We start from the raw sequence: 23,752 nt of genomic DNA, 5'->3' as shown, positions 1-23,752 counted from the left end.
AATCCCCTCAGGCCATAGCTCCACAACAGATTTTGTGAAATCCTGTTACTTGTAGAACCTCTAAAATCAACGATCTTAATGTATTTTTAAAAAATCAAGAGGCTCCTAATTATTTGCAAGGGTATCTGCATTTTACATCACTTAGGAGCACGTGTATTTCATGAGTTGACCATTCCAAATGTAGAATAAATAATGGTATTAAGTCCCTCAATTTTGGAGACAAACTACATTAAGTCAGCTATGTAAATTCTGGTATTATGAGTCAGATTATTTCCTCCAGAACACTCTAAAAGTTGCAAACTTTTCATCAAGACAGAAACCAAAAGAGAGAGAGAAATTGAAACTGGGGGAACACTGTGGACCTTTTGGCGTGTCCCTGTTTAGGATGACATTTCAGAGCCCATCCCTGCTGGGCTGCCGTCTGCTCGCACGGCCACACCATCGCGTTTGTTCACCGTCAACTCTGGCCCCGATCCGCATCGTGTAAGGCACACACTTCCTGCTTCGTTCATTCATTGGTTACGTCATCCCGGTTAGAGTGGTTTCTAGAAGCTGTGATAAAACAAGTCTTCCCTTCCCTCCTGGTTCTCTCCATTGGAGTCCAGCCCGCTCGCCCCTTTCCTCCCTCCCTCCACTGCTCTCCTTCCCTGGCTTCAGAAATCCTGGGAGAGGCTGAACAGGCATCAGCATCAGGGGCCCAGGATGGGAGAAACCCCTGTGCTCAACGATGGGTTAACTCTACGGCCGGCAATCTGCACACGGGCTGCCTCCTTACTTAGAGCCTACATCACTCTGCCTTCCATAAAGACACCACTCAACAGACACTGGATAAGTAAATGAAGGAAGAAAAAGCCAGCAGCAAATCGTGACTTTGTGCTCGTGGGCACAATTATGGGTGAACAGCCCAAATTCTCTTGGTTCTGATAGCTCAAGCAGTATCTCTCACTGTGGCCCCACTTCTCCTCCAAGGAGAAGATCCAAGATGGCGACCAGTCCCTCACCCTGGGCCAAACATTTCACAAACAGCACCTCCGTTGGTTCTCAACGTGACTCTACCTTCAGAGAAAAGAACGAAGCCTCCGAGGGGTTAAAGACTTTCCTGAAGCCACCCAGCAAGCAAGTGGCAGGGCCAAGATTCAGCCCAGATCCGTTTGATTCCAAAATCCACGTCCTCCCCGCCCCAACTCCCGCATCACCCCATGTCAGTACAGGGGGAAATGTGGCAGGTGTGTGCCAGCCTTAAATCTACACATTAAGTGAAGATTTAAATACCATGCAGCCTGGGGCTCCTGGGTTGGTGAGCATCCTTCTCCTGATTTCGGCTCAGGTCATGATCTAACGATCCGTGAGAACGAGCCCTGAGTCAGGCTCTGTGCCGACAGCACAGAGCCTGCTTGGGATTCACTGTCTCTCTCACTGTCTGCTCCTTCCCACTTATGCATGCCTGTGTGCATGCACCGTTTCTCTCTAAATAAATAAATAAATAAATAAGCAAAAAAGAAAAAGAAATCAGCCTTTACTCTTCCTGTTTAGGAGATGCAGCCCCCAGTTCATGAAAGAAAAGTCTTCTTCACCAAAGAATGCCGGCTTCCAAAGGTAGAAGAAATGATAGAATTGGGAAGCCACCATTTTGCAAGCCCCCATGAAATAATTGATTGGGGTAAGAACGATCAACGAATGCCACAAGCACACGCCACAAGCACAGTGCCACAAGCACACGCCACACGTAGGATCTTCGGCCGTTACCCGAGCGTCACCCCAGGGGTGACTTGCCAATTCCAAGAGAACCATTTACTTTCACAAAGGCGAGTGCTGGCAGTCGACAGCGCCACCAAGGGAGCAAACTCAGCATCCCCAGCAATGGCCTCCTGACAAGGATGCAGCAGGGAGTATCTAGTATCACCTGTGCAGTATTTTTTCCAGATGTGCTTAACCTGCATTGAACCAAGTCTTTAGACGTAACCTCCAGCGCACAGGAAATTCAATAGCCAGAATATGGAGGTAATGACACTACAAGGAAACGATTAGACATGTGGGATGTTTTACAAGACAAACTGGCCTAGTCTCTTCGGAAAATCAATAGGATAATGGAAAGCAGATCAATGCTTGCCTGGAACCAGGAGCAGAGAGGGTATGACTGCAGAGGGACACCGTGGAACTTTCTGGGTGATAGAAATCTGTGTCTTGTTTGGGATGATGGTTCCCTTGGCGTATACAATTGTTAAAACTAATGAACAGTACACTTACGGTGACTGAATTTATTACACATAAGTTATACTTTGATACAGTTGATTTTTAAAACCGAAACAAGTGATCAGCATCACACAAAAAAGTGAAACCACTAGGCCATATTTAAATTGGCTAAAGAGCCACCCTAACCAGATATAATGAGAGAAGCTTGGTTAGATCCAAGCTTGGAAAAAAGGGACAACTAAGAAAGATATTTGGGGGATAATGAGGAGAATTGAAACATAAACTAGATACCAAATTGTATTGAGAAATTAAAAATTTTTTTTCTTCTGGTTTATGGTAGGACAACGTTCTTATTGTTAGAAGATGCTTATTGAATTATTTAGGAGAGAAATGTCATGAAGTCTGTAAGCTTAATTCCTTTTAAGTTTATTTATTTATTTGGAGAAAGAGGGAGAGAGCACAAGCGGGGGAGAGGGGCAGGAGAGAGAGGAGACAGAGATTATCAAACAGGCTCCGCACTGTCAGCACAGAGCCCGACGCGGGGCTCGATCCCACGAACCATGAGATCAGGACCTGAGCCGAAATCAGGAGCCGGACGTTTAACCAACTGACACACTCAGACGCCCCTGTAGCTTAATTTCTACACTAAAAGATACATATGAATATGTGGAAAGACAAAGCAGGTATAGCAAAAAGTTATCAATGGTTTAATTCTGTAGAAAGAATTGACTGATAATGTGTTATGCTAGGCTTTCAACAATTTTGTACTTCTCAAATTTCTAATAATAAAAATATGGGAAACAGTGAATGCCACCCGAGTGGTGATGGCTCCTGTGGTTTGGGGTCAGTGTTCAGAAATCCCGGCCTTTTGGTGAGATTATCTTTTATGTCAAGCAGCCACCCCTTTTCCATGGCTTCTTATTTATTTATTTATTTATTTATTATGTATTTATAAATAAATACATAATAAATAATGGAAGGAGATGGAAGGAGAGAGAGAATCCCAAGCAGGCCCTGCACCACCAGCACGGAGCCCAATGCAGGGCTCGAACTCACAAACCGGGAGATCGTGACCTGAGCCGAAACCAAGAGTCAGACGTTTAACCAACTGAGCCATGCAGGCGTCCCTCCATTGCTCCTTCCGAAGGAGAAAGGACTCTAGAGAACCCCCAGCGAGGCATTTATGTAGCACTCTGTGACCTGGAAGGACTTTGGGCTCCTCCCCAATCCTCCACTTCTCCCCATCACAATGCTTTGGGGGTGGATGATTCTGTCAATTGCTAGAGAGTATTTTTTCCATAAGACTAAAACGAAAAGATAAATTCGCTCCTGGAATCTGTCCAAGAGAGAAGAGAGTAGAAAAATACGGGTCAAGAACAAACACACCGAGATTCTTCCTCCCCGAGGACCCTCGGGATGTTCCGCCTGAAGAACTACAGCCAGACAGATGCTCATTCCTATCATTTCCTCCTCAAATCTCGCATCATATTTTCTTCAGTGAGGCCTCCCTTGCTCCGCCCCGCCCCGTTGGCTCCCAATGCCAAGTGCAAAACCCACAGCGCCTGCTTTGTTTGATTAGTTTGTACCTGTGCACCTGTTTTTGTCCTCTCACTTTTGATCTTTGTTTTCGGAAGCCAGCAGAGAACCAGATTCTGTTAAGTTCCTGATCCAGTTTGCCTTCTGCTCCTTGGTATGTGATTGAGAACGTGGGGGAACTGTCCATGGTCACTGCGAGCGCTCACACAGGTGGCCTTACTTCTACCATGTGATTTTTAGCTTTCTGTTTATCGTGCATGTTTCATGTTTCTTTCGTCTCCTTTCCTACCTATCATTGACCTACTTTCTTTATTCTCTTATTTTCGTCTTCCCGTTTGAAAAATATATACTCGATAGCGTTGCCCTGAAGACTTCTAAGCGTGTGTAACTTAGCAAACGTCTCAAGTGAGTATCTCACTCCTTCCTCCTGGAGGGCAGGACAAGAACCTCATTAATCTTTCATGCTAACCATCATCAGTCACGCTGATGATGCACATTGTTATTTCATTCCGACTTGTCATTAAAATCCCCCAAACCTGCTTTCTTGTGTGTTTTACCGCTAATGCTGATTTAGATTTCCCAACGCGTTGACTAGCTCCTTTGCTCATCCAGCTTTTTGTTTCCCCTTCGTCCCTTCGGGTCCAATTTTCTTGGGCTGGAAAACATCCTTTGACAGTTCTTCCGGTGAGGTTTTGTGAGAGGAAAGTTCTCTAGGCCTCAGCGTCTGACGGTGTGTCGATTGCGCCTTAACATCCCGGGCATAATTCACGGCTAAGAAATCCTGGCAAACGGTTCTTTTCCTCGGGGGTTTAAAGATGTCATTCCAGTGTCGGTGCTTTTCAGTCTTTCTAGAGGCTTTGAAGGTTCGGGCTGTGCTTTTGATGCCCTGTCGTTCTCTGCCTCGTCCGTGTGCGGACTTATTTGTATCTAAGACCCAGCGTGACCCTTCGATCTAAATGCTCAGCTTTTCTTTTCTTTATTTTTCTTTGTATTGCTGTGGCTATACCTTGCAGTCAAGAGTGCCTAGACTATGAGAAATGCAGTAAGCACCTATGTGTCTACCACCAAATTAAGTGCTAGACCTCTACCTGTGCCTTAGAAACCCTTCTGTGCTTCTCCTGGATCGCACCCCTCTCCTCCCTCCAACAGGCAGCCATACACCTGAATTTTAAATCAACAATTCCCTTGTTTTTCTCGAAGGCTCTGCCACAATCGGATGCGTGTCTACACAACATGTTTTGTTTTGTTTTGTTTTTAACTTTGCGTATTATTCTACTTTATATTACCGGAATCCTATATTCTCCATTCTTCTAGGAGTTGCCTTTCTCATTCAACAGTATGCCCTTGAGATACATCCGTCTTAACACATGCAGCTGTAGTTGGTTTATTCTAAACCAGGGTGTAGAATGCCATTGCGCAAACATTCCAGAAAATAAATATGTATGGGGTGAACGGATACGTGAATAAATAAATATACTCTCACACCCTGCCCCATTTTTTGACAACTGAATTTTGCTCTGAACATCAATTTTGGTTCCGTCAAAACTATTTGGTTTTTCCCAACCGTTGGCCCTATCACAACCTCTACATCATGCCCAGCCCAGTTTCTCAACCGGTATCTGACCCAGCTCCTCTCCACCTTAATAAATCCCTGGGGGTTATTTCACTTAAACTATAACTTACACTTAGGAAATCTAAATGTAAGTTACACTTGGGAAACCTTTTGTGATTAACCAACCAGTCAATCATTTTTTTTAATGGTTTAAGTTTTTATTTTTGAGAGAGCACAAGCAGGGGAGGGGCGGGGGAGGGGGACAGACGGTCTGAAGCAGGCTCTGCGCCGACAGCAGTGAGCCCCTTACGGGGTTAGAACTCATGAACTGTGAGATCCTGACCCGAGCCGAAGTTGGAGGCTCAGCCGACTGAGCCACCAGGTGTCCCAGTCAATTACTTTTAAAAGAAGGAAAGACTGTAAAGAACACATAACTCAATACCTATCTAGCGAGACACTCCCCTCACCACACACACACACACACACACACACACACGGCAAATGAACAGCCAGCCACCTGCTAGAATGCATCGAGTATTAAGGAGCCCACGGCTTCATAAGGACGCTCACTCCACTGGTAACTTTCACCTTGAAAGCTCTTCCTTCTACTCAGCTGAAACTCACTCCGGGTACCTCCCACCCTTGGAGGGTTAGTCTGCATTCTCGAGAGACACTCGAGAAATCGATCTCCTTTTCACGGCCCTTCTGAAATGCCTGCAAGTTACAAGCAGGTGCCTTTTGTCTCCGCTCCCTCCATACGCCCTCCACCCAAGTTCTTCCCTTTTCCGTGGTCACAGTTGTCTTCTCCTTTTGTCATTTCTCATTTACTGTGATTTCTAGGTTTCTCTTAGTAGGCTGACCACTCTCCTCTGAGCTCCGTCCCATCTATCCATGTGATGGATGACACGATCTCAGGGAATGATTCCCCTGCCCCCAGAGATGTCTCACTACTTGAGTACTTGTAATCTGTATTAGTGCCTCACTACACTTGGTAGAATATTTTAGATGTAAACATGCACAAGAAACAGTAGAACACCGAGTAATTCCTCTGTAACCACACCTTGGACATCCTAGGTATATGTATATGGGGAAGAAACAAACATTAGAAAATCCTAAAGGTTCTATGCTGAGATGCTATGATGAAGTTCAGGCTTCTTGTTTAGGTAAGTTTGCATGAAATAATTGATCGTTTTGTGTGCTTTTATTTATGCATCTAACTCATTTTCGCACCGGGATTCCAGGCTTGTAATAGTCTGGGGCTACAATTAGTCGAACCCTAAAAGTTTTTCTTTCTGCTATAGTCTCTTAGACACCATATGTGAGGAATGTTTTTGTTAACCGCGATTAAAAACTATTCTAGTTTTTTCAGAGCAAGGGCGAGCTGACCATGCAACCTACTGACCCATTTATCTCTAATTGTTAGTAATAGCAGCTAACATTATTTACACTTATACTGGGTAAGTTTGATTGTGATGAAATACAGAAAGCCTTGAAGTGCACCATTGCCAGTGCTGGTGGTGTGTATTGTGTTGACAGTAGCTATCCTGAAAGTGAAGGAAAGGTTTCGGACAAGGACCAGCGTGATCAGATCAGACCAGACACTTTGAAGTCAATTGGACATTTGAGGCATTTGGCAGAGTCGAAATTGAGGAATTAACCCATGCTCTGTTTAAAAACATATGCAGACAGGGGCGCCTGGGTGGCTCAGTCAGTTAAGCGCCCGACTTCGGCTCAGGTCATGATCTCACGATCCGTGAGTTCGAGCCCCACGTCGGGCTCTGTGCTGACAGCTCAGAGCCTGGAGCCTGCTTCGGATTCTGTGTCTCCCTCTCTCTCTCTGCTCCTCCCCCGTTCATGCTCTGTCTGTCTCTCTCTGTCAAAAATAAATAAACATTTAAAAAAAAAACAAACATATGCAGACAATTGGGGCATCTGGGTGGCTCAGTCGGTTAAGCGTCCAACTTTGGCTCAGGTCATGATCTCACAGTTCGTGAGTTTGAGCCCCGTGTCAGGCTCTGTGCTGACAGCTCAGAGCCTAGAGCCCGCTTCAGATTCTGTGTCTCCCTCTCTCTCTCTGCCTCTCCCCTGCTCGTGCTCTGTCTCTCTCTGTCTCTCTCTCTGCTTGGGATTTCTCTCTCCCTCTCTCTCAGAATAAATAAACTTTATTTTAAAAAAGAATTCTAGGGGGCACCTGGGTGGCTCAGTTAAGTATCCGACTCTTGGTTTCCCCTCAGATCACGATCTCGCAGTTCATGAGTTCGAGCCCCACTTTGGGCTCTGCACTGATAGTGTGGAACCTGCTTGGGATTTCTCTCTCCCTCTCTCTCTGCCTCTCCTTGGCTTGCTTTCTCTGTCTCTGTCTTTGAAAAGAATAAATAAATAAACATAAAAGTGTTTTAAAAAAAACCAAAAACATTGAGAAAGAAAGAGAGAAAGAAAGAACATTCTATTCATCAAAAGACACTACTAACAGAGTAAAAAGTGAATCTATATATTGGAAGAAGATAACTTGCAATACAGGCTCAACAGAGGACTCACATTTTGAATAGAAAAATAACTCCTTCAAACTGATATGAAAAAGAGAGACGCTCCAACAGAACAAAGTGAACAAACAACTTGAACAGAAACGTGATGACAGAGGATATCCAAATGGCTGATCAACATACGAAAAGTACTCCACCTCATCAGTCAGCAGGAAAATGCAAATTGAAATGAGAATGTGACGCCATTTTACACCTGCCAAAAAAGCTCAAAGGAAAATACCAAATCTTGCCAGGATTCAGAGCAACTACAACACCCACCTACTTCTGGTGGGGGTGTAAATTTGCAAGACCATTTTTGAAAACCGAACATAAACTGAATCAAAGCTGAACATATGTTTGCTCTACAATCCAGAAATTGTGCTATTAGGTAGAGACGCAACTAAATGCATACACACCACATGCAGTGCTATCTCAATCAAAACCCCAGAAGCTTATTTTGTGGACGTCACAGACTAATTCTAACGTTTATATGGAGAGGCAAAAGGCCTAGAATAGGCAACACGATGTTTAAGGAGAACAAGTTTGGAGCACTGACGCAAGCTTCAAGAGCTACCGTAAGTAACTACTAACTGTTGTTGGCAATCAAAATCATGTGGCATCGGTGAAAAAATAGTCAGACAGAAAAATGGCAAAGACTGGAGAGCCCAGAAATAGAGCCACACAAATATAGTCAACGGACCTTTGAAAAGGGGCAAAGGCAATTCAGCATAAAAAGGACAGTCTTTCTATCAAATGGTGCTAGGGGAAAAAAAGAAGTATCTAAACACAGACCTTATACCCTTCGCCAGAGTTAACTCAAAATGGACCAGACACCTAAATGTAAAATGCAAAACTGTAAAACTCCCAGAAGAGAGCATAGGAGAGAATCTAGACGACCGCGGGTTTGGCAATGACTTTTTTTCGTTTTATACGCGACACCGAAGGCGTAATCTGTGAAAACAATTGATAAGTTGAACCCTCCATTACAATTAAAAACTTCTGCTCTGGGGCGCCTGGGTGGCGCAGTCGGTTAAGCGTCCGACTTCAGCCAGGTCACGATCTCGCGGTCCGTGAGTTCGAGCCCCGCGTCGGGCTCTGGGCTGATGGCTCAGAGCCTGGAGCCTGTTTCCGATTCTGTGTCTCCCTCTCTCTCTGCCCCTCCCCCGTTCATGCTCTGTCTCTCTCTGTCCCAAAAATAAATAAATGTTGAAAAAAAAAAAAAACAAAAACAAAAAAAAAACTTCTGCTCTATCAAAGACACTGTCAAGAGAATGAGAAAACAAGTCATAAACTCGGAGAAAATAATTGCAAAACACATATCTGATCAAGACCAGTCTCTTAAATAGACAAAGAACTCTTAAAACCCAACGATAAGAAAACAAAAACCCCAATTTTAAAATGGGCAAAAGATCTGAACAGACACCTCACCAAAGAAGATATAATGATAACAAATAAACGTTAAAAAACAATCAACATCGTAAGTCAGTAGGGAGCTTGCAAATGAGAAAAAAAATCAGATGTCACTGCATACTATTAGAATGACCAAAATCCAAACGACCAAATACTGACAAGCATATAGAGCAACCAGAAATCTCACTTATTGCAAAATGGTGGGAATGTCAAATGGTACAGCCACTTTGGAAGACAGTTTGGAGATTTCTCGTAAACCTAAATATGCCATACTATACGATCCAACAATTTGTACCCCTTGGTATTTACCCACAAGAGTTGAAAACTTATGTCCATACAAAAACCTGCACACATACTGTGGTAGGGTCCCCTCCTTATGGAGAGGGGGGGAAAAGAGACAAAGAGAAAAAGGAAAACAAAAAACAAAAAACAAACCAACCTCAAGGTAACCTGGCTATGCGCCTACGTGACAACATCCCTCATGACTTTGTAACATGAGACCACTTAATCAGACTACATGTTTGTGTGTGTTACCATATATGGAAGATAAAGAAATAGAAAACGGATTACAAAAACTATGCCACGTGATGTTCGGCGCTCGGTTCTTTGGGTATGAACCCAAGTGAGCCGTGCCGGCACCAATAAGGTTGCTCTCTCGAAAGAAAAGCCTCAACGTCCCGACTCTCTGTGCGAGAATCCTGCTACAATGTTTATGGCAGCTTTATAGCCGAAACTTGGAAGCAACCAAGATGTCCTTCGGTGAGTGAACGGATACACAAACGGTGGTACATCTCACAATGGAATATTACGCAGCAGTGGAAAGAAAACAGCTATCAAGCCGTGAAAAGACAGGAGGGAAACTTAAATGCATATTACTAAGTGAAAGAAACCAATTCTACATGCTGGATTCCAACTACATGTATGATATTTTGCGAAAGGCGAAACTATAGAGACAGTAACAAGATTGGTGGTTGCCAGGAGTTAGGAGGGAGGGAGAGGGGGAGGGATGAACAGGCAGAGCACAGGGGATTTTCCAAGGTAAGGAAACTATGCTGTGTAATTCTGTAATGGTGGACATATGTCATTATACATTTGCTAAAACCCATAGAATGGACAACAAAAATGGCAGTCGGTTAAGTGTCCAACTGCAGCTCAGGTCGTGATCTCACGGTTCGTGGGTTTGAGCCCCGCATACGGCTCCGTGTTGACAGCTCAGAGCCTGGAGCCTGCTTCGGATTCAGATTCAGATTGTCTCTCTCTCTCTCTGCAAAATGCTATAAGCGTTCAGATTCTGTGTCTCCCTCTCTCTCTCTCTGCCCCTCCCCTCCTGCACTCAGTCTTTCTCTGCATCTCAAAAATCAACCAACGTTAAAAAAATTAAAAGGATGGACAACACTAAGAGTGAACCTTAATATAAACTGGACTTTGGTTGATAAGGATGATGTATAATGTAGTTTCATCAATTGTAACAAATGGACCCCTCTGTGCAAGATGTTGTTAGTGGGGAGGGGGTGCTTTATGTGTTGGGGGCCAAGGAATACATGGGAATTCTCTCTACTTTCTGCTTAATTTTCCTGAGAATCTATAACTGCACTAAAAAATAAAGTCAACTGAAACATTGTTTTAGTAGAAGAACCTGTAAAGTTTCACAGATGGACAGTATCCTCACCCCAAGATTGGGTTGGAGAATCGTCCTAAATTAGCCTTATCCTCGTGGAAAACCCCCCAACACTACCATAAAATGCAACTTGATGTGAGTGATAAATGAGAAAAGACAGAACCTCTTGCCCAGCCTGTATTTAAGATGAACAATGAATGATAAAAACGACCATTTGGAACAATAACATGGGAAATGGTTTTGCTAAGGAAAATCTTGGGCAGAGCAGCTGATCTGACAACAAGAACTGTTGTTATGTGATCTTGCTGTTAGGTTCTCATTCATTTCAAAGTCTCTTACCATTTTCTCTCTCTCTCTCTCTCTCTCTCTCTCTCTGCAAGATGTTTACAAGCGTTCCAATAGCAACAAAGAGTTCTTTAATCCAAATGGGACACACTTGTACCACCTTGAGACTTCATTCCATTGTTGCTTGTAACTATCTTCTCGTGGTTCCTGAGTTCGAGTCCCGCATCGGGCTCTGTGCCGACAGCTTGGAGCCTGGAGCCTGCTTCGGATTCTGTGTCTTCTCCTCTCTCTGCCCCTCCCCCATTCGTGCTCTGTCTCTCTCTGTCTCAAAAATAAATAAACGTTAATTTAAAAAATAATAATAATAATGCACGTATGATCATGTCACAGGCCCCCAAAAACAGTTTAGGGGCTTCCTATTTGGGCTTTTATAGCAGAGCCCTTACGACCCTACGAGCTTTATGAGAAGAAGTTGGGATGAGTGTTTGGTGAGCCAGGTGAGATTATCTGCTCCAAAGAGATACAGCAGGACAGAAAGCAGGGACAGCCCACAAATCTCTTGGCTTCATATTGCAGAAGCCCAAGCCCTTAAAGGCTACCAGAAGATTCTGTATACAGATATAATGCCAGAGTGAGGCGCATAGAGGTTATGTGTTTACAATGAGGAGAAGATTTGGGGAAGACAAATGATCTTTTGGGGAAGCTAGGGTATGGTAGGAATTGGACTGTCCTTTATTCCTACACCAAAGCAAGGGTCCCTTGACTCGAGGAGTCCGGGGGGGGGGGGGCGAGTAGTGTTGCAGACCAGGCCTCAGGGCAGGTGGCTGGGCCCCGAGGAGAAACGCTGACAGGCACAGCAATCTTCAGGAAGAGGGCGTTCCCAGCCCGGCACAGAGACCACAGGGACCCGGCAGGCCCACTGTCCACAACCACGACATCTCAGCAGTAACCAGCCAGGACCTGTCCCTGGTGATCAGACAACCCCACCCATAGCTCCCTTGTACCCTCTCTCACCGGTGGGCAAAACAGCACCAGGCCCTGTTACAGGGAGATAGCCATTCGGTGTGTTTTAAATGAGTGAAGGTAGAGAAACACCCCAACGGTGACTTTTTATCATGGGTGCTTTGCCCCCAGATTACCTTAAACTTATTTCTCTCCGCTGATACAGAAACACAACGTATCTCTTAAGAAAGGCAGACTTGTCCACATAACCGTTATCCCGTGGTTTTCCCATCCTGGGCTGTGACTGTGACCAGTTTTCTAAGAGGCTCCGGCCCCACCCTGTCAACTAGCTTAACATTTAAGCGGATGTATCATGGTCTTAAAACAAAGGGCTTTCGGGGCGCCTGGGTGGCGCAGTCGGTTAAGCGTCCGACTTCAGCTCAGGTCACGATCTCGCGGTCCGTGAGTTCGAGCCCCGCGTCGGGCTCTGTGCTGACGGCTCAGAGCCTGGAGCCTGTTTCAGATTCTGTGTCTCCCTCTCTCTCTCTGACCCTCCCCCGTTCATGCTCTGTCTCTCTCTGTCCCCAAAATAAATAAACGTTGAAAAAAAAATTAAAAAAAAAAAAAACACCCCTTTAAAAACACCATTAGAAAGAGGAGCATTTCTTAAGTTGATGGTTCATTCAAGCTGTCACTTCCAAGGGTAGGACAAAGTTGCACCAGCAGCCATGACGCAAGAATTGCAAGTCCTGTGACACACGGCCGCCGTCACTTACGTGTCTTTGGTCACATTCCTTCGTCCCCTCTTTTCCATCTTCTCTGCCGTGATGGTGAATTTCATGTGTCAATTTGGCCTGGCCATGGGACCTGCTTGTTTGCTCAACCTCTAGCCCCGATGTTACCGTGGAAGTGTGCTGTTTTCGTTGTTGCTTTTTGAGTGATCTTTGTGAACCGCAAACGAAAGTGTATTTTTAGGTGTGGTTAGTCTTTAAAGGAGCAGGCTTTGAGTAGAGCAGATTTCCCTCCATCCTGCGGGTGGGCCTCATCCAATCAGTTGAATATCTTAAGAGCAAAACTAGGGATCCCCAAAGAAGAAAAAATTGTCCTCAAGAATACAATGTAGAAGTCTTCCCTGAATTTCCGGACTCTGAGTCAGGGCTACAATGCCGACTCTTACCTGACTCTCTAGACTGCTGGCTTGCCATGCAGCTTTTGGACTTTGAAGGTCCCCACAATCCCATGAGCCAATTCCCTCTCTCTCTCTCTCTCTCTCTCTCGCACACACACACACACACGTTGTATACATACATTGTTATGTGTCTATGTATAATATTTATAATGTATATGTGTATGTATATGTGTGTGTGTCTTCTGTTGGTTATGTTTCTCAAGAGAACCCTGACTAATAGATGTTTTATGTCATACTTAGAAAGACCTTCCCCACGCTGAGATTATTAAAGCCATTTTCTGCCGTAAATTTTTTTCACCCTTTTTATGGTTTCTTTTCTTAATGTTTAAGGCTTTACCCGTTTGTTTTTTTCTTTTGGTGTAAGATATGACTAAGAATACAACTATATTTTATTCCCAGATAAGGAAATGCCATTTTGATTTATAAATCCGGTATAGGGGCGCCTGGGTGGCGCAGTCGGTTAAGCGTCCGACTTCAGCCAGGTCACGATCTCGCGGTCCGTGAGTTCGAGCCCCGCATCGGGCTCTGGGCTGATGGCTCAGAGCCTGGAGCCTGTTTCCGATTCTGTGTCTCCCTCTCTCTCTGCCCCTCCCCCGTTCATGCTCTGTCTCTCTCTGTCCCAAAAATAAATAAACGTTGAAAAAAAAAAAACACTTTAAAGAATTTAAGCATCTTTGGGGGAAATATATCATTGTTTGAGCACTACTTTTGAAGCCCAAAACTCACTCAGATATAGGACGCCTGAAGTGTTTACTTAAAGAAGAAAGCCAATAACTCAACAGCGATGCCTCCTTTATCAAATTATATTGCCACAGGCGTCGCTCCCGGGCTGAGGAAGGTGTTTTGCCCACGAGCCTTTAATATCACTGTGTACCTTGTGCCTGGTTTTGCACCAGAAACAGCGACAGCTTGACTCAAGGCACTTGGGAACTCACACACAATATTTCATTCTGCCCTGTTTTGAATCCTAACAGGCACTGTGGAATGCCCTTTGGCAAAAGACAATTTGTAACCCAATGGGAAGATTATTTACTGGGTCAAAGTCCTTGAGGTACTGATTCAAGAGGTATGACTATTCGTTGGGGAATGTAATTTGTTCAAAAGGCAGTTTGAACACCATAAACACTTGAACATCGGGGGACGGACTGCTTTTCCGACAAGGTGAAAAGAAAAAACCAATTCTATAACTCTACAAAAAATACTACTCACAGGGTTTACAATAAGATCTTTTGTTTGAATTCAAAGTCAAAAGTTAGCTTTAACAGGCGTGTTTTCCTCCCTAAACTATTTGACATTGTCAAATGAATCCACATTTCAGGAGGGGAAAAACAGGACTCAAATCAAGCGTCATCTGAATGCTATACGTTTGAAATAACTAAAACTCGTACGAGCGGTTAAGGCACATACTATTTCAAACCACCAACCCTACCGTAGGTTGAAAATAGTACAAAACTTGCAATATTTAAAGCAGTACATGAAGAAAAATGCAAAACCCACAAAAACTAGAATTGGGGGTATTTCTGGGTTCACGGGACTTGAACACAAGCACGTCAGAGGGGTGAATGGGTACGTACCTTAAGGGTTTTGCTCTTCAAAGAAATGAACCGGAGAGAACCTCTCTGGAAGGGATAGACAAGGCACTGGTGGAGTGGAGGCTGGCTTCAGGGGAGGGGTCCTGGTGGCTAAAGAGTCGGAGTTAGGAGGGAGATTGATCGCTCACTTCCTATCAAAAACAAAAAACGATTTCGGAAGAAATTATTGTTGGGAACTAACAATCAGCGAGACAGACCACCAAAAAGAAATGCTGTTGGGGTTCCTGGGTGGCTCCGTCAGTTACGCATCTGACTCTTGATCTCGGCTCAGGTCATGATCTCACGGGTTGTGAGTTTGAGCCCCGGGTTGGGCTCCATACCGACAGTGCAGAGTCTGTTTGGGATTTTCTCTCTCTCTCTCTCTCTCTCTCTCTCTTTGTCTCTCTCCCTAAATAAATAAATAAGCATCTTTTAAAAAAGGAAATGTTGCGGAAGAATGGCCGAACTGTCATGGACAGGTGACGCTGTTGACCACACCCCGCGACTTGGCGCTCCAGCCTTCCTTGACTTCCGGAACAGTGTGCTCCTCTAGCTCTCCCTCGATCTCTGACGTTCCTCCTTGGTCCTGTCCTGGGCTGCCCTTCTTTGCTCGCCCATTAATTCCCACAGCTCTGCCACGGCCGGATTCTGGACAAAGGGATTCACTCCCAAGTCTCTCCCCAAGCTTCGAAAGGTGGAACCAAGGGCCCCACTAGCTCAGCTCACGTGCCCTGCAGGCTCCTCAGTCTCAACATGCCCGCTTCCAGATGCATCTAAGAGCCAAGCGAAGCCTTTGGGAGGCCTCACAGAGCAAGCTGTCCACGTGGCGCCATGCTGGGACAGGCTTGCCTGACCTGGGAGACGGGAAGAGTAAGCAGGAATCTGTGCCTGTGTTCATTCAGCACTGCATCTCCGGAAGCTCCTAAAGCACCCCAACACCTCAGATGCCACGAACATTTGTTGAGAGGAGGAAAGGGTAGGAGGAAAGGAGAGGGGGGTAGGGAGCCCAGGAAAGAGGGAACAAAGATGGAAACAATCTTGACTCAAAACCCAGCAATTTATACTAAACTTATGGCCTTGGGTAAGTGACTCAGCCTCGCTGACTCTAAGCCTTGATGTCCTCGTCTGTAAAACGAGGCAGCCACTCCACTCAGGGTTGTTGTGAACACTGAATGAGATAAATATGGATAAAATGCTTAGCATAGGGCCCAATGTGTAATGAGTGGTCCATACATGTTATTGTTATGACTCTTGATGAGGGTCATAGAGCTGGTGAGGACCACGGGTGTAAAACACGCCTGTTAGCTCAACATCCGAGCCCCTTCTCTCTGCTCTCACCTCCACCTCCAGCCATTTGTGTAACAGACCCTTTCCCAGCCAGCCCCAGTTGCCCACTGTCCCCTGAAGAGCCCTGTCCCCAGCCACACAGACACCTATCCTCTCTGGTGAATGCAAATCCACTAATAACAACCAGAGGACTACCAGGATCTGTTTCTACTAGCTTGATAAAGCCTCTTCAACAGCTCAGCTGTCCCTGACACACAAAAAAGGAGCGGGCGGAACCATCAGGATGCACTCAGCCTGTTCTAAACCTCGAGGCAGTCAGCCTGAATCACCGTCCTTGTCAACAGTGCCTCTCAGCAGCATGGGAAGATTCTGTTCTGGGCTCTGGACCAGATTGCTCAGGAGCAAGAGGAAGCAGGAAGCTCGAGCCTCTCGCTCTTGCTGTTGCTGACCACGTGGCCACCGGGTTGGGGACACTAAGCCACAACCCTAGTGGGAGGGACAGCAGCCGAGGAGTCTGGTACTAGACACAGAGCACTCATTTCTTCTCCAATGCCCTTCGATGCTCTCTGCCCCTCCAGCAAGTAGAAAGGGGTGGCAAGTAGTGACCTTCCTGGTCTGCGGATGTCCTTGACCACAGACAAAGGCTAATCGAAAGAGATGGCTTCGCTTGGCAGCTAAGGGAGTATTCTGGAGCCGTTCAGCCTGGGTGTCAATTCCGAGTCTGCCTCTTACCGGCCATGCAACCTTGGGCAAGATACTTAACTTCTCTGAACCTCAGTCTTCTCATCTGTAAAAGGGGGGTGATAATAAGACTTCGCTCATAAGGCTGTGATGTAATGCCGCAGTAAGGGGAAGACAGAGAAGCAGTGGTCCACGTCCACCTTCCCAACATCCCACTCAGTCAAGTCCATCAGCACAGGCACCCCTTGACATTTGACATGGATTGGGCGTTGGTATGAGTCCTCAAATGGCCCAAACTGAGTAAAAAATCTATTCCATGGTGGAGGAAAGATGTTTGCTCTTTCCTGATTGCCATGAAGCCCCAGTGCCCTTGGGCCGCCATCTTGCCTCCAAGAAGAGAGGAGCCTTGGACTGATGTTGACACTGAGGACAGAATGAAGATGGCTCAGTCGGTTGAGCGTCCGACTTCGGCTCAGGTCATGATCTCACAGGTCGTGGGCTTGAATCCCCCATCGGGCTCTGTGCTGACAGCTCAGAGCCTGGAGCCTGCCTCGGATTCTGGGTCTCCCCATCTCTCTCTGCCCCTCCCCCGCCCATGCCCCGTCTCTCTGTCTCTCTGTCTCTCTCTCTCAAAAATAAACAAACATGAAACAACAACAACAAAAAGGCTATTTGCCAACATCAGACTTCTGGTTCCTGAACAAACTTAGGGTCAGCAAGACCACATCCTTGACCGCGTAAAACAGAAGAACCGGGGCCACGTGCCCTGCTACAGCATATCTCCGCGTCCAGCTTCCTGGCACAAATAGAATAAGAACATGTGAAATTGATTCAGCCCAGCCTGTGACAACCATCAGCATCCCATGGATTGGATGCCCCCCAAGACCACTTGTGCTCAAATCTTCTGCCTCTCTAATCAGTGTCTCCAGGCAACTCAGGCAGTGAACATTTTGTTCTTTCCTTCCCTCCCTCCTTCCCTCCCTCCCCCAACACGTATTGATCAAGCATCTACTATGTGCTTGGTGCTCAGGGTGGAGGGGGAAGGAGGTGTGCGGAGGGTCCGTGGAGGAAGTGGCGTTTGAGTTTGCCCTTGCAGACTTGCTGAGATCTGGATGAGCAGAAGGGACTCCAGGTGGACAGAGCACATGCATAGATGCCAGGAAACAGGAAAGACAAACCGTGTTCAGGGTCAATGGGTAGATAAGGTCTCTCGGGAACGGAGGGATGATTGCGTAAGGGCAGTGAGGGCACCAGTCTAGAAGGGTAGGTAAGATGTGATTGTGCCTTAGAGGGGTACCCCACCTCACCACCTGCCCTTCACTTCCGACAAGCTTGAAGTCAACCTGCAGAGGCCAAGGAGAAGGGGCGGAGACCTGGAGGCAGGCAGGTCGTTCCTCCTCCCAGGAAAGGATGGAGACAGGAAGGGAACAGTGACAATTACATGGTGCTCTGACAATAACAGCCAAGTATCCCTCTATTTGGAACGTATTGTACCTGGACTCTGACCATCCTGGTGGGCGTTCAGATTTGCATGGCAGTTTGGGAAACGTGATTTGATTGTCTATGGTCGAGCATCTAAATCTCTCACCGGGTGAACGATTTTGTTTGTGTACCATTCACTGGATGGTATACATGTTCGTGCAGATGCTTCCTTTCAAAGCACAGTTAGATAGCAGCCAAGAGATGCTTATGCTTAGATTGGCTTCTTAGATGGGAGTTAGTTCCTATTATAAGACAGCTCCCCACCCCCACCAGCCAGTTCTAGAACAGAATCACAGGTGAACACGTTGGCTTCCTAAAGTATGCTGGGGTGGGGGTGGGGTGGGACAATGAAAAAGAGGGGTCTGTAAACTGCAGAACAGCCCCTTCTGCGGGGAATTTGAGAGGACCGATGGGGTTCCCGGGCAGCCTGTCCTAAGTGTTCAATGCAGCTGGATGATTCAAGTAAGCAGATGCTTCCTGTCCCAAATTGTCAACCAGGCAGCTCCTTCTGGCTTGTCCGTGGGATTCAGGGTTTTCGGGGCACCCAAGAAACAATAACGGGAAACTTGTAAAATGTTTGTTGCTTCCCTTCTGGAGTACGAAAACCAAAAAGGGGTGGACTGCTTTGTGCCAAAGTGAGACACCACCATACTGGAAAGATCTGGTGATGCTGTTCAGGTAGGTTGTGTTAAGAATGCAAAACGTTACTTGAAGTACGTTGTTTTCTAAAAATGCCTCCGTCAGGAAATGTTGGGCTGGGGAAGAAAGGAATCTCAGAACATTAGAGTTAGATTAAGGGAGGCTAAGACCTGATAATTGAATACATTGTGTGTCTGGATCTTCTGCTAGAGATGGAAAAAAATGCTTTAAAAATATTACTGGATACTAGACCCTTACCAAAATCACAGTAAGAAACGGTTGCACACGCAGTAGGATGGCTATAACCAAAGATAAGCACGTGTGTTGGCAAAGGGGTGGAGAAAATGGAACCCTCACACATTGCTAGTGGGAACGTAACATGGCATACCTAGGTGTGTACCCAAGAGGAATGAAGACGTATGTCCAGACAAAAACATGTGCGCGTACGTTCATGGCGGCATGTTCATAACAGCCCAAAAACGGAAACAGCCCAAATGTCCATTAACTGACAAACACACCAATGAAAGGTGGTACGCCCAGGCAGCAATAAAAAGAAATAAGCTGGGGTGCCTGGGTGGCTCAGTCGATTGAGCGTCCGACTTCAGCTCAGGTCACGATCTCGCGGTCCGTGAGTTCGAGCCCCGCGTTGGGCTCTGTGCTGATGGCTCAGAGCTTGGAGCCTGTTTCAGGTTCTGTCTCCCTCTCTCTGCCCCTCCCCTGCTCATGCTCTGTCTCTCTCTGTCTCAAAAATAAATAAAAACATTAAAAAAAGAAAGAAAGGAAGAAAGAAAGAAAGAAAGAAAGAAAGAAAGAAAGAAAGAAAGAAAGAAAGAAAGAAAGAAGCTAATAGGCCAGGAAAAGACACAGGAAAACCTTAAATGCATATTACTCAGTGAAAGAAGCCAGTCTGGAAAAGCTATACACGCTCTAGGATTCCAACTCTATGACATCCTGGAAGAAGAAAACTACAAAGACGGTAAAAAGATTCGAGGTTGCCAGAGGTTAACAGGGAGGGAGAAGTAAAGAAATTTTTTTAGGGCAGTGCAACTATTCTGTTGTGATTCTGCAATAATGGATACACATCACTAAACGTTTGACAAACCCTATAGACTGCACGACATCAGGACTGGACCCTGGTGTAAACCATGGACTTGAGTGATATGCCCACGCAGGCTTTTCAGTTATATGAAATGTACCACTTTGGTGCGGGATGTTGACGGCGGGGGGGGGGCTGGACATATGTGGGGACGGGAGATGTACGAGAGAGGTCTGTACTTTCTGATCAGTCTTCTGATGAACCAAAAACCTCTCTAGAAATAAAGTCTATTTAAAAAAAAAAAAAACAGGGGCGCCTGGGTGGCGCAGTCGGTTAAGCGTCCGACTTCAGCCAGGTCACGATCTCGCGGTCCGTGAGTTCGAGCCCCGCGTCGGGCTCTGGGCTGATGGCTCGGAGCCTGGAGCCTGTTTCTGATTCTATGTCTCCCTCTCTCTCTGCCCCTCCCCCGTTCATGCTCTGTCTCTCTCTGTCCCAAAAATAAATAAACGTTGAAAAAAAAAAAATTAAAAACAAAACCAAGCAAAACAAAACAAAAACGAAAGGCGACTCCCAAGCCAAGAAACGCAGGCAGCCTCTGGAAGGTGGAAAAAGACAAATGGATTCTCCCCAGAGCCTTCAAAAGACACACAGCACTGCCAACACGTAGATCTGAGCCTCGTCGTGAGACGATTGATGAGGCATCGAGCCCCAGCTCTGCCCTCCAGACTGTACGGGAATGAATCTTGTTTTCAGAGCACCGAGTTTGGGTGATTTGTTAACAGCAGCCGCAGGAAACTCCTGCGGTAGCGTTGTCTGCTGAGTGCAGCGTGGTGGTTATGATGACGTTCGGGGGTGATGCTGGGGTTCACGGGGTCCGGAGCCGACGGCCAAGAGGGAATTCTTGAAGGCGTCTTTGGTGCATAAAGGTGATTTGATTAAAGCGTGGGGACAGGACCCGTGGGCAGGAAGAGCTGCCCGGGATCAAGAGCAGAGACTGGTTATATACTATGGAGCTGGGGTAGGTCAAGTCCAGGGGAAGTTTCCGGTGAGATTTTCAGATGCTAAAGAAGACTCACTCGGGGTACTGGAGGCCTAGCTATTACGCAGCTAAGGTGGTTTTTCCCTCTAGCAAAGCATTCACATGAAGACACAGGGAGTTCCTGGAGGAGCATTTTACTCGCCTGCCTCAAGTATCTGTCACTGGGCTGAGGTTATGAAGAAATGTAAGTCTACCCGCCATTTTCTTCTTGCCTCTGGTCCCCACATCACGATGGAAGGGTGACATTGGGGCTCCGGGGAAGTGGAGTCCACAGGTTACTGGACATTAGGCTATTGCTAAGATTGCCTTTTTCTTGTAATTGACTAAGATACTTGTAAACTGATGGAGACCCACTTCCTGTAAGACTTTGATCTGCATCTCAGTCATTTGTTTCCTTTCCTTTGTTCTTGGGCAGCCAGGAGGGCCTGAGGAACGTCACACAGATCCCACCTGGGGGTGGTCGGAGAATGCCAGCTTGTGTTTGGCCCTCAGCCCGCCTCACTCACCCTCCCTCATCAGTTAGGTAAGAGGAGAGCAGGAGGAGAAGCGGATGGAAAGATATACTAGCACCCTCTACACCGTATGTGTAACGCTCCCATAAACCTAAAAGTACTTATGTTTTTCCTTAAAAGAGGCTAAGATTGGCCAAGAACCAACAGGCGAGGCCCCTTGTGCACAGTCCCAGTGTGGCGGGGCCCTGCTGTCTCCTTGCTCCTTCCTGGTCACAAGGAGCCAGGACAGAAAAACCGAAGACGAGGAAAACCAACCATCTCCTGAGGGCACTGCCCAGGGGGGATCCTCACCACTGATGTGAAACAGTCAGTTTTCCAGAAGAGGTCAAGTCATCTGCAGCAGTGACCCGTGAGCCCCTTGCAAGAGAGAAAATGGGTAATTGTGCAAGGATGCCGAGGTCGAGCGGTGACAAAGTAGAGAATGTGCTAAGTGTCTACCACAGGCTGAATAAATACGTGTTACGGAAAACGAGGACACTATGCCAGCCGCCTGAAGCGTCGCTTAGAAAACATAGGCATTGGGGCGCCTGGGTGGCGCAGTCGGTTAAGCGTCCGACTTCAGCCAGGTCACGATCTCGCGGTCCGTGAGTTCGAGCCCCGCGTCGGGCTCTGGGCTGATGGCTCAGAGCCTGGAGCCTGCTTCCGATTCTGTGTCTCCCTCTCTCTCTGCCCCTCCCCCGTTCATGCTCTGTCTCTCTCTGTCTCAAAAATAAATAAACGTTTGGGGCGCCTGGGTGGCGCAGTCGGTTGAGCGTCCGACTTCAGCTCAGGTCATGATCTCGCGGTCCGGGAGTTCGAGCCCCGCGTCGGGCTCTGGGCTGATGGCTCGGAGCCTGGAGCCTGTTTCCAATTCTGTGTCTCCCTCTCTCTCTGCCCCTCCCCCGTTCATGCTCTGTCTCTCTCTATCCCAAAAATAAATAAACGTTGAAAAAAAAAATTTAAAATTTTTTTAAAAAGAAAACATTGTTTTTATAGATTTCTTAAAAAAAAAACAAACGCTGCTTTTTGTGTACCTATTCCTTATGCTGAGAAAAGTAGAGTCTTAACAACAACCTAGTTTCTCCTTCTTGAAAGTCTTATTATAATTACTATAAAATTAAGTGACTTTACAGAAAAAGATCGACATTAAATTCTAAGCCAGGGAACATGACACTCTTCGTGGGCAGTAACTTCTGCTCCGGGGCTACACAAGTGCCCACTTCACGTGGACGAGCGCCTCCCCAGGCGACTCCTCCCGCTTGTCCCCCGAGTCATCTTCCGAGGTGAGGGCATCTTCATATCTCCTCGACTGACCTCTCTGCTCCACCCAGCTCTCAGGGGCTGCCCTTGTTGGTAAAGAGTGTTTCTTTTCCTCCAGTTGTCCCCCAGTTGTCCCCCAGCTTCTTTTCCTCCAGTTGTCCAGTGGACTCCACTTTTGAGCCACCCCCGTCCCACTGTACCTGCTGCCTCCTGCCCACACCCCTGCCTCGGCCCAGAGATTAGAGACAGTCAAGATGGCGCAGCTTCCTGTGACCAGCTCCCTCCCGCCTGCAGGATGAAGTCTCCACCTTCCCGACCTAGGAGACCATCAAGTTCCTCACAGTCCTGCTCACAGACTCACTTCACCTCCAACCCCCGCCCAGCCCTTCCCCCCCCTTCCCCACCCCTACCCCTTCCCCTCTTGCTTGGCCCCCACACACCCGCCAAACCATAGGGCCTGTTCCTTAGAGTAGGCAGGTCCCATGAGCACCTGGGACTCTGGGCTCAGGCCCCTCCCTCAGCCTGAGGGTGCTCACCTCCCTCCACCCTTGACAAGCTCATACTTTCTTTTTTATCTATTTATTTTTTATTTAAGTATAGTTGATGACATGGGAAACAAAGGCAGAAGGAAATGGCAGATAAAATTAAATTTCCTCATAACCTGCTGCCCGTTGACAAATAACTTGGGCTGGCAGAGTAAAATATTTCTCCAGAAACTTCCTACTGCCTTAATGTTAATGCTTTGCTAGAGGGAAAAACCACCTTAGCTGGGCAATAGCTAGGCCTCCAGTACCCCGAGTGAGTTTTCTTTAGCATATGAAAATCTCACCGGAAACTTCCCCTGGACTTGACCTACCCCAGCTCCATAGTATATAACCAGTCTCTGCTCTTGGTCCCGGGCAGCTCTTCCTGCCCACGGGTCCTGTCCCCGCGCTTTAATGAAATCACCCTTTTGCACCAAAGACGTCTTCAAGGATTCGTTCTTGGCTGTTGGCTCCGGACCCCGCGAAAACCCCCCA

This window comes from Leopardus geoffroyi, chromosome A1, assembly GCF_018350155.1.
Source record: "Leopardus geoffroyi isolate Oge1 chromosome A1, O.geoffroyi_Oge1_pat1.0, whole genome shotgun sequence".
NCBI classification, from domain to species: Eukaryota; Metazoa; Chordata; class Mammalia; order Carnivora; family Felidae; genus Leopardus; species Leopardus geoffroyi.
Note: the sequence above shows the minus strand (reverse complement) of the source record.